The 17,893-nt window shown below is 38.1% G+C and overlaps 1 long non-coding RNA gene across 3 annotated transcripts; it reads right to left on the bottom strand.

Moving 5' to 3' along the window:
• Window positions 1-1,305: 1,305 nt before the first annotated feature.
• LOC121949715 (uncharacterized) lies at window positions 1,306-11,228 on the bottom strand. 3 transcript variants are annotated; one of them, XR_006106283.2, is made up of 4 exons: window positions 11,142-11,228; window positions 10,835-10,901; window positions 10,251-10,383; window positions 1,306-2,793 (listed from the first exon to the last, which is right to left on the bottom strand). It is a non-coding gene; the product is annotated as an uncharacterized LOC121949715 (long non-coding RNA). The 3 variants fall into 3 exon arrangements; XR_006106281.2 differs by lacking the exon at window positions 1,306-2,793 and adding an exon at window positions 5,889-7,335; XR_006106284.2 differs by lacking the exon at window positions 1,306-2,793 and adding an exon at window positions 7,699-8,021.
• Between the last annotated feature and the right edge of the window lie 6,665 nt (window positions 11,229-17,893).

Raw genomic sequence — 17,893 nt, forward strand, 5'->3', positions numbered from 1 at the left:
AATGCTTTAAAAAAAACATCTCCTAAGGGAAATCCCCCTAGACCCTTCTCCCAGGAGGTTCAGGAACCTCCTGCAAAAGACGGACTGTGATGGTTTCTAAATTAAAATATACAATAAAAGAGAAAAAAAGATAGTAAAAGAAGATCTTAAAGGATTCGCACATTACAGAGAGACCAAACAAGAGACAGCAGCAAGAAACAATCAGACTAAGGGAGTCAGATATTGATCAGAGGGCACTCAATTCAATGTTCAATGTTCTACAAGTCCTAGGTCATTTTGTTGCAACACAAAATCCTGTGCTGAGTGTACACGAAAAAAAAGTACAAATCAGTTTCCAAATTTCTTGCATTTTATTTACTTACTAACTAATTCATGAAACTTATTTCACAAAATTTAAATTCATTTATTAAAGAAGGTTCAAGTGGGAATTTCTGCCTCTGCATCGCACTGAATGCAACATCTAAGTTTCAGTGAACTGACTCGACAGGTCCACAGAGCCCATTAGACATAGAGGTAATGCTTATAACATCCAGCTTGTTGTCAACCATGTACTGTGTAAGATAAATGAAATATGAGGAGTATTCAAGTAAAAAGGGAAGACATTGACCGGTTGGAGACGAGCACATGAAATCACGCTCTCTCATTGAGATACATTCCAGCTTTAACTTTTATAATTACTTGCACGTACCCCATGGACACTCCTCAGTGCCCCCCCAACTGAGCTGATTAACACAGACTCAGACCACCCACCAATCTGTTGAGTCACTTTGGCCCAATTAATACCTGCGGGGTGATTTGATAAAAGTGCACAGGAGCAGAGTTTAGAAGCAAAGTGAAGCCGCAAAAAGTTGTTTTTTAATCAATTTCCAATTAAGAATTCATTCATGTCTGTGGGACCACCGGTAATTGAGTCAAGGTGGAGGAAGTGAGGACCGGAGAGGCGGGGCTGATCCTTCAGGGACCGTTCATTTCCATATAAATGAGCTGGTAAATGCAAGCGTGATTTTCGGGATTCATTATTGACCGAAAGACGAAGACCAGTAATGACCATTTTCCTTTTATACTTAAGAGCAGAGATTCGTTTCCTGTTTCAAAGCTAATAAAACTGTGTTTGATATTTCTCTTAAAGAGGGCAGTGAGTGCAGATGGTATGCTTCTTATAACAAGCCAGCGCAGAGCAGTTACTCACCACCCCCAAGCAAACACAAACCTTTAGTGGAGGAGATAGTCTGAGTCACAATGAGCCTGAGGACCCAATGGCATTTCCTCGTGGTAACAATTTGCTGAAATGAGAGTCAATACTTGTAAATGAAGGACACTATGTCATTTCCTCATATTTGTGCCTATTTCAGGATATTTGCTGAACAAACAGCTTGTGCAATTTACAGTGGGAATATTTTAGATATTCAAAAATCATATATTGTGTTGGGAAGTAAACTGACTAAAACGTGATCACAAATGCAATCTGAAAGATTTACAGGTGTTGTGTTGCTGGCATTTACTGGTATTGATACATTCATTCTTTACTGGAGGGATCAATACAACACATGTAAGTGTTTCCAAAGACAACAAACCAACACCACAGCCTGCAAAGCAACAGCTCAGTATTTCAGATGTTATAAAACCTGTCCATTTTATTATTTTGAGGCAACAGATAAACAATCTGAAATTAATATGGAAAACAAACTACATTGCTTTGACAAAGACAAGTCTACTTGTCAGTCATGGTAAGGATCCTTTCTTTTGATGCTTTCAACATCCTTGTCAAGCCTTATCCTGTGTTTGAGTGCAGCCAACCAAACACCATGCGGGGTCCCTTTGACATCCTCCTGTTGTTAAAAGGACTGCAAACTTAATAAATACTACATGAGGCCATCTGATTACTGTAATTTCTGTGCTGCAGCATCGTGACATGTTTTGTTATCTGACACCATAAAGCAAAGACAGAAAACGTCTGTAGCCTGTTGTTTTTTCAAAATGGCAGTACTTGACCTCGATTGTAAAAGGTTGATAATGAGCTATGTATAAAGTGATCATTTTACAGATGAGAATCCTTAAAAAGAACATATTTAGTTTTGCCTTTTACAAGCTCAGTTGTCTCAATCTGATCTGCCATGTGAGTCCTTCATTTTTACATGTCTCCACTATTGGTCACTACTTTTGAAAAGCTGCATTTTTTGTGGTGGAAAACAGGCTTCTCTGGTTGGAAGGCCAGAATGGACAGAAAAAGGTATTTAAAAATGTATTAGCATTAGCGTGAACATGGTTTCAGAGAGATACTTAAGTGGAATGACTACAGAAATCAATTTTGAAGACATTACATCAGATTAGAGGACCATTATTGAACTAAACTTTTCATTTTCAGCTACTAGTTTGGTGAAAATAATCTCATAAGGGTTGACTTATATTTGGTGAATGGTTCACTTTTCTTTAAGAATATATTTAAATTGTAATGCTTTTAAAGTTAATTTGATACATGTGATTATATAGCAGGGATATTGCAGTTACTGTTTGATATATTTATCATTCTGAAAAGAAAGCCTTTTCATCGATTGTTCTGAACATTTTTTTTCTTTTTGCATGTTAGAAATGATAACAACAGGAAATGTTGTCTCCCTCGTCTTACACTCTTCACAAACATAACATTTGGCATTAGGCAACAAAAGGCCAGACAGCATGACAGCAAGGACAAAAAGAGCGACAAGATCCATCGATCTGTCCCTCTTCTGCTCCTTCTTTTTCTGCTTCGGAACATTCCTGCTGTGTTCACCCAATCCTGCAGTGTGGCACTGTCTGCAGAAAACCATTGGAAAACCATTAGATTAATACTTTTTCTGTCATATTCTCTTTTCTTGGGTGCTTTTATGATAGTGGACTTCTTCCCGTGATTCTTTTTAGGTTTATTGACCAGAACAAGCCTAGTTTACTTATAGAGACATACCTTCAGCATGTCAGGTGTTACAAATGTACAGCTTCATTTTTCCAATTCTATTGACAAACCATTTATTGCACCCAATGTGGGAAATTGTAGATTAAATATTGATTTTTTGTCACCTTAATTCCAGCACTAGAAAGAGCCTGAAGAAAGACCTGCAGAGGCCAGTACGGGTCACAGTGAAGAGGCAACAGCCAGCTGTGACCTTGATCCATTGTCACAATCACAACATACCATGTCATATCTCAAACCTACCTTATAAATCAGTCAATGTATCATAAATCAAATATGTGACTATATAAATAAATCATAAATGTTATGTGACACAGAGTAAAGTACTTGATGCACTTTTAGGCCAAAAGCAAGGCAGTATGTGACACAGTTGAACGGATGTACCCTGTTGATTGCACAACAGTATTTTTTCCCCTCCCTACTTTATTTTGTTTAGCTTTTCTTTTCTGTCTTAACTTAAACGCAGACTTTCAAAAGCTATCAATCGTGAAATAATGAATAAAAAGCATCTGAAAATGATCAGAAAAACTGTGTGTACATGCTGTGCAGGCTGCTACTTTTGACTTCTGGCACTTCTTTACTCAAACTCAAACACTTCTTATACCCCAATTAAAGATATAACCCGATGAGATGAAGGCAGGCAGCAGACTGTGCCCTGCTGTCTCCAAATCATGATTTAAAACATCAACATCACTGAGCAGCAGAGGGAACGGGAGGCCACTGGAAATATGGTTACCTGTATTATATTAATACCCACTTCAACTCCTCAGACAATTTCATGTGTAAGTTTATGCGTCTTACACAAACTAGAATTACAGTCTCACAGTTCTGTGCCTCCGCGCAACAGTGAAGTTGCACCTCAAGTTTACATGCATGTCTGTAAAAACATGGATGCGTCACACACATCTGTCACAAAGTATGAAACTGGGCACCAGTGACAGAGAAAAGCACCAAACACCAGTTTATTAGATCCAAATCTTTTGTGATAAGGAATCATACATGTGAAGGCAGTCAGTGAAGGCAGTAAAATTAGTTCACTGAAAACACACAATAATCTAAGTCCATAAAGCTAAGCAGAGTCAAAACCCAGATAAGCAAACACAAGAAAAAGGCTGGAGAGCATAAACACACCATGGCGACGATGACAATCTGACAGATGAATGGGGGAAACACTGGACCTTAAATAAACAAGGGCCGATTACTGACTACACACGGGTGAGTGAAATAAGCCACAGGTTAAACACACGCAGTAATCAAAAAAGGCACGGCAGGAACTGGAAACAAACACATGAACATAAACTTGACTGAGTATCACAACATCTTCCCACCAGCAGCACAGAACACCTATACATTCAGCACAGTTTAAAGGTATATAAAATATACGCGTCACCAATTCAGAATCCAACCAAATATCTGATGAGATGTGATGCTGAGTAATGGCCAGAAAAGTGTTTTTGCAGAACATTATATTACAGTGAAGTTGACCTTTGACGTTTCGGATATAAAATGTCATCACGTTATGATTTTATCCTATTAGACATTTATTTGAAATTTTGTCATAATCATAGCATGAATTCATGTGGCCAAAAACATGTTTTGTGAGGTCACAGTATCCTTGACCTTTCACCGTTGAACACCAAAATCGATTCAGTTCATTGTTGGGTCAAAATGGATGTTTGTGCCAAATTTAAAGAAATTCCCTCAAGGCATTCTTGAGATATCACGTTAACGAGAACTGGACGTACCTAGGGATGGACAGACAAACCAAGAAAATAATTCCCTCTGGCCGCAGCTATCACCTGTGCGGAGGTATAAAAATGGCTTCTTTTTATATTTGCTGAAACTGTCAGTATATCCTGACAGTAATGCACGACACAAAAAAATCCTCTTGCTCCACTGTCACTGTATTAGACTCTTCTTGGCTCTGATTGGTTGTTTTTGTGGTTCTTACAAATGTCATTAAGAGAACTATGAGGAGCCAGGTTAAATGTTGTATATTACTGTCAGGATTTAGTGAGGGATTTAGAAAATTTGACAAATAGTTATTTTCTATAAAAGATACCTACTGTAGTTGGAAGTGCATAAAACTGACATGAAAGTGACATTCTTGATAATCCTAATTACCAAAATCTCAGCCCAGAAACATAACCACTCAGCGGTATGTATGTGGTTCATCACAATTTGTCTCAACAGGGATGGGATTTTTATTTAATGTTTCTGTTTTTAGCCTTTAACAAACATCATTTCCCATATATTAAATGTCTCCCACTCAACAGAATGAGGTGAGTCTGGTGGTGAGTCACATGGTCACAGCTAGTTCAGACTATCTGTAATAGCAGGACAAAAGGTGGCCTTTTCAGAAAGACCGATGACAGAAATACTAATGAGAGATTGCATTGATTCACAGGAGCAAGCAGAACAAGCTAGTAGCGGCACAGGACTTCAGCTCTGTGTTGTGAAGAAACATCAATAAATTTATAACTTTTATCAGCTTCTATTGGCCAGTGGGGATACATCAACAGCCACAAGACTCTGGTGGCCAGTAATGGATGCAAATATGAGCTACGTTTCACAACTGTACAAGAAAGCTAACGACTCAAAGAGAAACATGAAGTTGCAACACAGAAGGTACATTTAAACTATGAAGCACTTAAAATACCTTCTTGTTTGTGTCGGTGTATGCGGCCTGCCACAAATTGTGCCCCAGGGGTTTGCTGGAGCATCCATATAACTGTCTGCACAGGCAGTGTATAGGCCAAGCAGAAAGCAGCCACTACATGGTGGATTCAGGGTTCAGTCAGAGGATTTTTGCCAATTATGTAAGCTGGTGACAGAAAATTTCATCACAAATCTCCAAGAAATTACTTGTGCTAGGATGGACTTCTACTGGGGATTTGGCTGTGCACAGACAGATGTAGAAGGTAGAAGGTAAAGGGTAGATTTGTTGGTCATTTTTTAAACAAAGTTTAAAAAACAAAATTCTGGTATGACTGAAAGAAATATTTTAAAAATATGATTTATTTTAATTTTTTTATTTTGTCTTTTTATGCAAAATTATTGCAATTACTGATCTTTTTGGCCACTAATTATAATAATAATAATAACTTTATTTAAGACATGACAATGTATGTTGTTGTTCCAGCAACATAACAAGCATCACTGCGCGCTTGCCGCGCTTACTGATGAATGCTATTGCAGGTCCAGACTAAACCATTTTGGTGACAGGGCCCTCAGAGATGTTCCACTATTTTTTTATATAAAGTTAAATCTTTTAACAAATCTATACAGCCAATTTTAATATATTTATGGCACTAATTATTTTGACATAAAAAAAATTAAAAACTGCAACAACAAAAAAACAAACAACAACTTATTAGCAAACACAGATGAAGATTACAATAAAGCAAAAATAATAAGAATAGTTAAGTAGCAGATGACCTATATTTTGATGAAAATAAAGGAATTTATACCATAAACTAATGCAGAAAAGCAAATAATGAAATGGGAAATTTTACTGGAATGCAGGTGATAAGGTCTTTGACACTCAATCATTCCTGGCAGAGGACCCCCAACTCCCCCAATATTGAAACAAAACTGGCACCCTTGAGCAAACAGCTGCTTATTTCCAAAATCAGCAGTTATCATTCATTTGAAGTTGTGCTTCTGGCCACCAGATGAATATAACTCCATTATTCACTCTGCTTCAGCTCTTGTTTGGTCTATGAACTCCTGAGGGAAATATCTGGCTCTTCAGCTGCTCTGGTATGTTCACTACCTCGTCGCTAACTGTATCTGTTTGCTGTTTGGTGCTGAGCATACAGTGTGCAGTGGGTTTTTACAGTTTTTCCAATCAAAAAAATGAGCTGCACACTTGAGTGATGATTCTCTTTTGGTTCATGACAACAAGCCACCCCTATCACATTGTTTCCACATTGCCATTTAATACATTGTTATTGTAAAAATATCAGTCATCTCTGCTTTAATGATCTGTCAATGCTGAGAACGCTGAGAGTAAAATCATCTCTTAATATTATTCATATCCTGATTCATCCATTTTCGGGGGACATTTGAGTGACTCGATGTTTTGACTTGACTGGTGAGTCGAGTAAAGACTGTATCACACTCCAGTTCTTTTTTTTTTTTTTTCAAATGGATTAAGACAAACAGAACGGAGCTCTGGGTTAATGTGAACACACTTAGAGATGTGAGTGAGTCACTCGCTAATGAATAGTTTCTCTCCTGAGGGGCCTGAAAGTTTAATTTTGCCAGGAGACAGAGACGAGGCTTTTGTTTGGTGGCATAGAAACAGGTCCGTCTGTTGGACAACAGTTGGCGTAATGAACAGGTGACGTCAACACCGCAGACTCATGGGACTTTTCCCGTAGGGCCTGGAGGTGGGTGGAGGAGGAGGAGGAGGTGCAAAGCCACCAGACAATGAGGAAGAAAAAAGAAAATAAAATCAAATAGATATTTATTACCAGTAAAATATATATTAAAGCTCCTACATATTCTGCATTTGATGGCCAAAGAAAAACAAGCGTGATAAAAGGTTGCTCAAATTCCTAATTAGTCGACCTTTTTTTTCTCTATTGGAGTTGTTTCCTTCTTATGCTTCCTTACTTTCCATCTTCTGCACTTATCATATCATAGATGGCATGTGCTGACATAATACTTTTAATTTAATGTGATCATTTCAAACAAGGAAAACAGAACAAAAAATCATGAATAAACGGGCATGTTTTGATGGGACTTTAATTAGTTACATATATTGTCTTTTGTATATTACTTCATATTGTCATGTATCTGCAGAAGTAAAAGGGACAGACCCACACCCACATACGCCCCATGAGTTATGATCTTTATACTGAAGTTATGTTTTCAGCATGATCCAAAACATGTGAACTATTTGCTTCATTGCTCTCATCATTATCTCGCCATCAACTCCTCCCTTGCTTGATCACACAGGCGCTGTGTTCCAAAAGTTGTTCAACATGCCCTCGTTCACCGCCCCTCGGCACCTGCCCTCAGGGAATCCCTGTTGCCACCTTAAAGGCCATTCCAATTGTCTGTAAAACTGAAAAGATCTAAGTGAGATCAACTCTCAGAGGGCTGAGGGAGCACGTGAACGACGATGGTCAATTCAGGGGTCTATATCACCCACAATGCATTGCAGTTATGCATGTGATGCAAGAAAATACATCCATTGTTAGGAGGCAGTAATAAGTAAAACTCCAGTTACACCACAGAAGATGAATAAACTGGTCAAATAATTAAAAAATAAGATTAATTACATCCACTATCTGACATGCTTTTCATTTTCACTTTTTCTAATATATCTTAGAGATCTGTATGGGTAGGCTGTGTGTACAGAATTACTTGTCTTGTCTATCAGCAGATAGTTGCTTACTGAAAACTACCACATAGGCTAATTAGTTGCAGTTAATGTTCAGGTGCACTGTGCTTGTTTTATTTTTGCATTCCCAACATTATCTATAAATGCATGGGAAAAAAATGCAGTTTTGAAAGATATCATAAAGACCTAAAAACAATAGCTATGATAATGTGATGCAGATCACAATCAGAAATGATCAAATCAGAAACTGATGTACCTAAGTGACTGTCGAGTTTATTATCTATCGAAGACACCTTCAGCTCACAGAGAGGAGTCTGCAGGTATTTACTTTAGTTTTGTGCATTTCTGATGATATGTAAATGATTTGTCCCTTTGGAAGCATACTTGTGCTCAAAAAGTGTCTCAGTCTATTGTGTTTTAGCTGTCTGCCTAATGTGAGATATCTTGCAAACAGTGCCACACCTGGCACGTTCAGCACCCTATAGGTCATACTTAGAGGGAGTATAAATGAGTCTTAGGACTAAATCTCAAATAGCAGTCTAAATTAACTGTGGTAGGAACAAAAATGAATTGAATTTTAATTGAAAACACTTGAAGTGTATCCATTATTCCAATGTACAGATCAACAGCACAGCACTGAAAATCACTCAAAAGCTAATCAGCCATAAGAGTGTCTGGGTGATGGTCCCAGTTCCCCATGGAGAAAGGAATGATCACAAGTCCAGAAAGGTCACACCGTTGTTTTTTCTGTCAATAGTCCACTCAAATCAACTCTCACGATTCACTTGGCTTGAGACACAGAAGCAGTGACACATTATGATGAGCAAAAGCATGCGGAGGAAGAGAAATGCAGCTGTCCTCAGGCTGCAAGGACTTCTGGGATATCAGTGACAATGATATTAATATTATTGGTTGTAGCAGAAGTAGTTGTATCTATTGTCCTGTTGACTCCAACTTCAAAGATGCGTTTAATATTTGTTTAATATCTGATGTGTCTGAGTGCACTTTGTGTGTTTTATGGCTACTTTATGTCTGTTTTAATAGGTAGAAAAATATAATTTGATCATGTTACTTAAAAAAGCTCACCAATCATTTTCATTTAAACAGAAAGAAAATTAAAAGACATTCATGACTTTGATTCTAGGTAAGATGAGGAAAAAGGAGAATTCCTCAAACAATGAGCTGTTTTTATAGCACAGGGTACATCACAGCTATAATTTAGTTGCATTAAAGAAAGGCTACATAATGAATATAAATATTAGGTGAAGAGAGGCCCGCGCTGTATGTCAGCTCAGACACACCTCCTCAGATGCATTACCGTCCTTGGCTGGTCAAGAGAGAGCGGGGACTCTCATAAATAAATAAGGAAGGTGAATAATGGTTGTTCATCTCAAAATGGATGCGAAATGCTTGCACAAAAAGGTTAACAGCTTCTAAATAAGGACAGATGTTTGTCATGGTCACTGCATTAGGAGCTCACCAGCAGCAAAGCAGCTACTCAAGTCCAGCCTTGCTTTCAATGAACACAACAGTCTATTGCCTGTCTTTATTGCTTTGTTGCTCTTTTTTTTCATATTCTTCCAAATCTTTTTTTTAACTGATAATCTGCTCTTTTTGCTATGGCAATATATAAAAAGAAACAGGCTATGGACTATACCAGTAATTTCCATGTCAAAATGCAGTAGCCGATGTTATGATTCCCAGTGGTAAATTGATCACCAGAATGGTTATTTGTCATTTTCTGATCTGTTGGATAGATATTTGCTAATTAACACCTCTCTAAAAGATTCTGACAGTAGGGCGATGGCATAAATTAGGGTGGGGGAGGAGACAACAAACAAAAGCACTGGTTGGACTCAAACTGGATCTCTTGGATGGATTGCCATTATAATGCCATTGGCATTCATGTGTCCCTCAGGATGAACTGTAGTAAGTGCTTTGATCCCTTACCTTGTACTCTTGTGTATGTGTAAGCGTGTATCTGTTGAGCGATGGTGGAGGTGTCCCCTTATGTCTGTGGTGAGGAAGGATGGCACTGCCACACAGGGCTGGCTCTCACTCTGGCTTGTTTTTTATTCTGGAGCTGGCATAAAAATCAACAGCATAAAGTCTTCATCAACAGTGTGTTAGGCAACAGGACGCATCCAAGTCTACCTCCAGCTCAGGAGCATTTTCCTTTTTTTCCTGCAAAAAGCTAATATAATAAATATTTTCACATGGCAATGCTATTATATTCTTTTCACCTGCGCTCTATTTTTAAACAAATATGTGATTATATAGTGGTATCATGTATGCATTTCTGTAGAGCATGCAGAAGGAGGAGCTATTTTATGTTCAACGACTTTAAAATAAACACTTCTCCCCTAAAAATGAATGGAATATAAAACAGAGCATGCATGTAAACCCACTTAAAAAAACAACAACAAAAACATTGATAAAAACATTGTTCACATAAAACACAATATATCAAAAACCGTGAATTACAGGATTCATACAATGACAACATGCGAAACACTTATTTAACATAAACCTACCTAGCATAACAATCAGCAGCACACAGTCTTCACCAAAAGTGTGTTAGGCAACTGCAAGCGTCCAGGTCTGTGTAACAGAGAGCGGAAACATTGGCTCGTGTGAGTTAGCAGCCGCGTCGCTTGCTAACTAGCATTAGCATAAGTAAACAAAGGGAAAGGTATCGATAAAATTACTACTTCTACACATTAGCGTCTGCAACTTTCAGACCACGTTCTAGTAATTCGTATTGTCAAAATACATGTCACAGACAACTTAAAAGCATTAAATACAAATACTGTAATACCAACATAGCTCACAGGTACCTACCTTCAGCTCAGGAGTATTTTCCTTTGACAAGCACGTACGGTGCGCCAGAAGGAACATTTCTTATGCAGTTGCGTTATTAAACCGCCAGGTGACTCCAAATGATACACATAAAGGACCAGCACATCAATTTTGAGGAAATTCATCATGAGGATATTTCTAACTCTGTTACATATGTCAGATAATTTATTTCACCAATAGCGTTGATTTATCAACAAATACTGTACCTGCAAGGTAGATGATACTTCTATCTGCGTAAGCAGTAATTAGTAGAATGCTAACACACATTGTGAACATGGTAAACCTGCCCTTTAACTTGCTGACTTTAGATTTATCTAAACAAAAAAGCATCACAGAGCTGCTGGAATGGCTGAAGACTTATTGTTGTTGTTGTTTTCTTGTTATGGCCAGTGCAAAATTAATTAAATCAATTAGATTAAAAATCAATCAAATAATTAAAAGCACAACCCAGACTGAGACCGAGCTCAGAGGCATGGAAAGTCTTTAGTGCTTTAGTCTTTAGCCAAAGATACAAACACACTGGATGAAGTGCAAAAGCTTGATTGTAACGGAGAACAATTATCCCAAATGTTACGGTCTGGAGTGGGTATTTCCCCACACAGCAGTCAGTGTTGCTGAAAACTCTCTCTGTTGGCCAAAGGAGAAAGCAGACACAGCGGAGTGTCTTCCCTGGTGTACAGGGAGTTAATGGGAGATTATTTTTACCAGACTGTGAGGAGCTTCGACAGGATGGTGTAAAAGGTGTCATCCCAGGGTCCTTTGTTCCCAAGGGCCTCGTCCAGCCTTATGCTGAGTTTTGAGCATGTGTCTCTTGTTACAAACCAACATTGTAAGAGATTGTTAAAGGCTATTTTAGCAGTTTAAATATAAAAAAAACAACAACATGGAGATGGCTGCTTTAAATGAGTCCAGAAAAGTCAAGAAAACAGTCTTCCTAGCAAATTGAGGGCTCAGGTCTCAAAGAGTATAACAAAGACTATAAACTGTAGGTGAGTGATTTTTGCATATTGACCCAGGGAAACATACTCTGAACATTTGGCTGAGGGAAAAAACATTGCTGATAGTATAAGACCCTTTGTAAGTTCTTCTTAAAGGTGAATTGTGTCAGATTTAGGGGGCTTTGGTGGTGAAAAGCTGTGAATTGCAGATTGCAACCAACTTCAATGCTGCTAACAGCAGATGGACTTCTAACAATGGTGGCTGACACAAAAACTTGAATGGCTTGATCTAGGGCCAACGTTTGGTTTTTCCATTCAGGGCTACCATAGAAACATAGTGGTGCAACATGGCAATCTCCATGAGGACTCACTCCCTATGTAGATATAAACAGTTCACTCTACAACAACAAAAACACATAAGTTTGAATTTCAAGTGATTATACACTCAAGAAAGCACACTTATCATATTTTTTTCTGTCAGTATATCCCTGGAAATACTACACATTGGAGCATTAAAGAATTGTTTTAAGAGATTCAAGATCTCGGAAACACAGGACCTTGGGAACATGCGCTCCTGTGTAAAGTGTGCAGTGCTACCTCAGTTGGGCTTTGTAATACTATAGCTCATCAACCAGGTTGAATTTTTTCGGCTGGAGTGCTTTCCATCTGTAACGGGGCTGTTCTAATAAAGTGGTATCATGAAATCAATGATGTTTCAGAGAAATTTTATCTTGCACGTACAAACCACTCATTTCATCTGTAATCTTTAAAATTCTTCGCCCGCATATCCCAACGCACATGAAGATGAATGGATGGATAAACGGGCAGATTAAATAGTTTCAGCGTCTTAAGAGCTCCGATTCTCAGAGCAGGTGATGAAAGAGAATTGTGGACTGAATGACAGACAGACAATCAGGGTCGATCATTGAGTCGTTAATCTTGGGGCTTTATTGGATGAAGAGTGACAGAGACACCTCCAAGCAATCAATCCTTATGTAATCTTCTCAGGCAAACCTCGTGAACCATCAGTCATTACAACCTGCCTTTGTGAGTCTCCACCCACCCACACACACACACACAATAAAAAAATAAGTAATAAAACAACACACACACCACACCCCTCCTGATCCTGTACCAGTGATATTCCGCCTGCTCCCTGGATGTCAACCTTAATTCCCTCTCTGTTAAATTATTCTCTTTTCTTCACAAACAAATGAGCTCACATCCATGTATGAATTTTTGTATCCCACCATTTGTGTCCCAATCTCTTAAAAGATAGCTGACTAAATGTGCTGACTAAACTCCAGCACTCATATTTGAATGAAATAAAACACACAAATTTATTAACACTTCTCGCTACACTGTACGTGAGCTTTATGGTCCCATGTTTTTTCACAGCTTTGTGGATTCCCTGCAGAGCTCTGTTCGCCCTCCATGTAACCCATCTCCCCACTCTCAGGCTTGCCTTGGCAGATCAATGGCGCAGCACGAGGTTTTTAATTGAGCTGTCCTGAAGGGCGGGGGATGTTTTAATGAGGCCAGGTCCTGTTTTCATCCTGACCTTTGAGGCTCTGCCCTACAGGTGTCCATCCTCTAACTTAAAAGGAATGTATGGGCTTGTAGGGCTACCCCAGAGATGTCAGACCTAGCCAAGCTCCTCTGCAGAGCGTGACATTTTCACCTGAATCTAATATGCCCAGTGTTTTTTTTTTCCTTAGCCATTACACATCTGGTGTACCAGTGCTACCCTTCAGCAAGAGGAACAGGATGTTCTCTGGTCGCATTTATAAATGATGTATAACAAGTAAATCATCTGCACATACTTTTTCTGGTGGACAAAATTTTAACAATCTCTTCTGAGATTGTTGTTATCTTGTTGCTTGGAGGTCAGCTGACCAACGTTAAAGGGATTGTTTGGATTTATTAATGTGGGGTTGTATGAGGTTCTTGTCCCAAAGAAAAGGAAAATTCTAAACAAGATCTCTTTTTTGTCCAGCCTATTTCTCCTAGACATAACTGAGCTCAATATAACATCAATATGAGATTTTTCACCATGTTCTTATACTTCTTAAATTTAGCTCTGATCTTAATTCAAGGTCTTAAAATACTCTTTTTACTCTCTCAATGCAGTAATCTGTATTTGTTCAAAATAATCTGCTCTTGAGATAAGAGTAAGATTCAAAAGAAAACTTGGACAGGTCTCAACTCATGTATTTTATCTGTTCTCTGAGTTGAGAAACCTCTGAGAAGCCTATAAGCACAGCAAAAGAACTCTTGCTGATTTATTCTTTTGCTCCTTATACTTCCTAAAGTAGGGTTGAGAAGATGCAGGTCAGAATTAAGTAATTTCCAAGTAAGAAGCAAATTTATTTTTCAGGCAAAAAAAAGATTGTCAGAAGCAAAATTTTCTTTTGGATAGCCATAGTCAGTGTACTATTACCTACAGTAGATGGTGGCTGACACACTCCCAGTTTGGAAAAGCAGTCAGGGGTAGTAACACAGAAGCTAAGCAGTGTGCTGCTGTGGAATGGGGGGTGGCAGCAAAACATATTTTAGCCACAGAAAAATCCATATCAGTGTAGTATATGCCGAATTTAAAAAATATTTTCATCACTTAACCTTGCTGTTAAACAGCCCTTTCCAATGGAAAATTGAAATTGTTACATCACTTTTCAAGGCCACCAGACTCAACAATAATAATACCTTGCAGAACAGGAGAGTTGATGCTCTCTGGCAACTTTGATCAGTTGGTTTGTTTAAGTGTTTTTGTGTGACTTTGGTTAGTCCAGATTCACCAAAGTAACACAATAACACAAGAAAACGAACTGACCGAGGCAGCCATAGATCGGCAAACTCCCGTGTTCTGGGAGGTAAAATTACTGTTTTTGAAAAAGGAGTTTGGTGACTTTGAAGAGAGCATATATGAATGTAAAGGATTCAGTTTCCTGTTGGAAAGAGCTTTTTGATGGTAAAGTGGTGTGAAATATGTGTTAAATATAGCATACACTTAAACTGATAGATTTCTCTAAGTGGCAAAATGCGTTTTGCTGCTCCCCGTGTTCACAGCATTATTGCTGTAGTGGTATTCGTCTCTCTCTCTCGAAATTGGGGGTGGACCAACCACCACTTACTGTAGGTTATATGTATGCATGGATAAATACCTCATACAGTGCCAGTTCAAAAATTCCTTTTAATCACACTGACAAATGTGTCAGTATTATATAGACAATAACTTGCCAAAATGCAAACACAATATTGCATGTACCTTTCTGCCACAATCCAGAAAAGAGGAAGCCAATGTGACTTGAAAATCAAAGGCAACTTTTTCAGCTGAAATAAATAAATAAAACCAGCAGGTGTTCCAATCTCTTTGAGCTGCATGTAATTAATCTTTGGCCTCTGGTGTAGTAGCCTACTTACACAGCAGACATGCAGCAACATTAGCATTTATTAGGAATCATGTTCAGACCACCTGATAAATATTAATTACAATATTCGCTGGTCTGTTAGTTTATTTTTGTTTTTAACCAACTCCTGAGATAAATATCTAAGTATTTAGCTTTGTGACTATGTTTAAAGCGCATCAGGGCAGTTTTGATGGGAAAAATACTACCCATAGGGGGTCGGCGTGAGACTGTACCATAAATTTAAAACCGAAACAACCAATAGAGGTTTGAAAGCTCAGTGGAGCTGTTAGGTGTTAATTGTGACAATCATCAGCTCAGGGTTTCATGGTAGAATAAAACTAGTAGTGTTAGTAACCAAAAGTGTCAGTGTGCCTTATCATCTATTACATGTTTAAAAAATAATAGTTTCACATGACTTAAAGAAGTTACTGATTTTGAAGAAGTTACTGATTTAGACATTCCTAAAGTTTAGAAAAATACTCATTGTGAATGGACACAGATCTAGGCAATGGCTATATCCCTTGCTATGAGAAAGGTCTGAAATACAATATAGCCTGTTTCATCCTTCACAGACCAGCACTGGTGCAGACTTGATGTGATAATGGAGAGCACTTCAGACTAGTTTCAGTTCCTTTGACTGATGTTGACGAGACTGGAGGGCTGATATTCAGGCTCAGGAAAAGCCATTTTATGGACACTCCATTAGCTTTCCTTTGGTGCAACCCACGGGCCAAAAAGTGAACTTTACACACAAGATACTGTGTAGCTACTGAGCAGATTTTCATTAACAATGCTCTCCTCATTCATGCTCCCCAGGGGATTAACCCTTTTGGTTTTAATGGAATTCCCTCTAGCTTCACCCTCAGGACAAACTCCCCTTCTCCCCATCCCTCCTCACATTTGCTTACCTTAACTTGTTAAATATTAACATATTGTGAATGTGAAATGTGAAAATAAATATCTGCAATGAGTCCATTTGTAGTCCCACTAGTATTTACCAATCATGTTGGAGCAAGCCTTGGCTGCATGCACGTAAACCATCCATGTGGAGAGCAAAATGCAGTCTTGAAACCAACCAGCTATTGTCTGATGATGATTTATTTTATTAGCTTTTTTAAATAAAAAAAATCTGCATCCATATCCATTTACAAATCATCATAAGACTGATATCTGATGGGTTGTGACATTGCTAATCTGACAGTTAACAATGACCATCACATGGATGAGGAAGTCTTAGCCCAGATATCCGTTACCTGGATATCAGCTGGCTGCACCGTAACCCCTGAAATATTGGCTGTGGCCCCCTGAAGCTAAATTGTCCTCAGATTAGCAGCCGATGGGTTTTGAGAGTGACATGGTTATAGCCAATGTTTTTTTTTGGTTTTTTTTTATCTCGTAAAAATTGTTCAAAAAGAAAGCAGAGGGAGGGTTGATTTCACTGCAACAGGAGCCATGGCAGGTGTAGCATTTAACATTTTTTTTTAGAAAAGGCTCATTTTCTATAAATGCCAGGTCCACATCTGTATTCAGACTGTGGCTTTGGGGTGAAATTGCCCCCATTATGAAGAGGTGACCAAGTGCCGTGGGTTACTGTGGTTACATCAAAGCTGTCACTGTTTGGAAAGCCACATAACAAAATACCCTATATCCTGCTGGAGCCCATCTGGAGTACCAGGAGTGTGCTTGGCCAGTAGGGACTGCCTCGATTAATGATTGTCACCTGGATTTGACCCAACAAGACGAGGACGGTTTCACTGGGAGGATATGACCGTGGAGTGATATTGATTAAAATATCAGGCTTTCACACATTAACATGTCTATGATTTTGATTATGCCATGGACCTTTATGGTATTAAGGAATAAACTAAGACTGACAAGTCTTACTAGACTTGTATATGAATGGGTGGCAGTCAGTGGTATTTATGTAATTTGTCGAGATCATAGATTTTTAAATTTCATAATACCTGATTATTTTTAAATTTCAATCCATCCAATATCATTCAATCCACCGATACTGTTTAAAACATGTTGCCAGAATAATATCTCTACATTTTTAAAGGGCAAATCAAATCCTGTAGCACTACCATCTAATTGGCAAATATTTGTCAGTGATAGCAGTAAGGCCTGCTAAAACATAGTGTATTTTTGCACATAGTTCATATCTATCTGAAATATATTTTATTAACAATAAGTTAAAAGAAAAAATATTATTATTATTTTTACAAAATATTTTATTGAGGCTAATTTAATTAAGAATGGAAAAACTAAATTCAAAATTATGTACATACCTTATTTCATCATGGTTTAACAACATCAGTGAATCATTTCATTAAAGTCTCATATCTTTTGCTGCTTATATCATTTCATGTTAATGATCACTTAAAATGGC

This window comes from Plectropomus leopardus, chromosome 10, assembly GCF_026936395.1.
Source record: "Plectropomus leopardus strain MGB_pleo_1.0 chromosome 10, ASM2693639v1, whole genome shotgun sequence".
Classification (NCBI taxonomy): Eukaryota; Metazoa; Chordata; class Actinopteri; order Perciformes; family Serranidae; genus Plectropomus; species Plectropomus leopardus.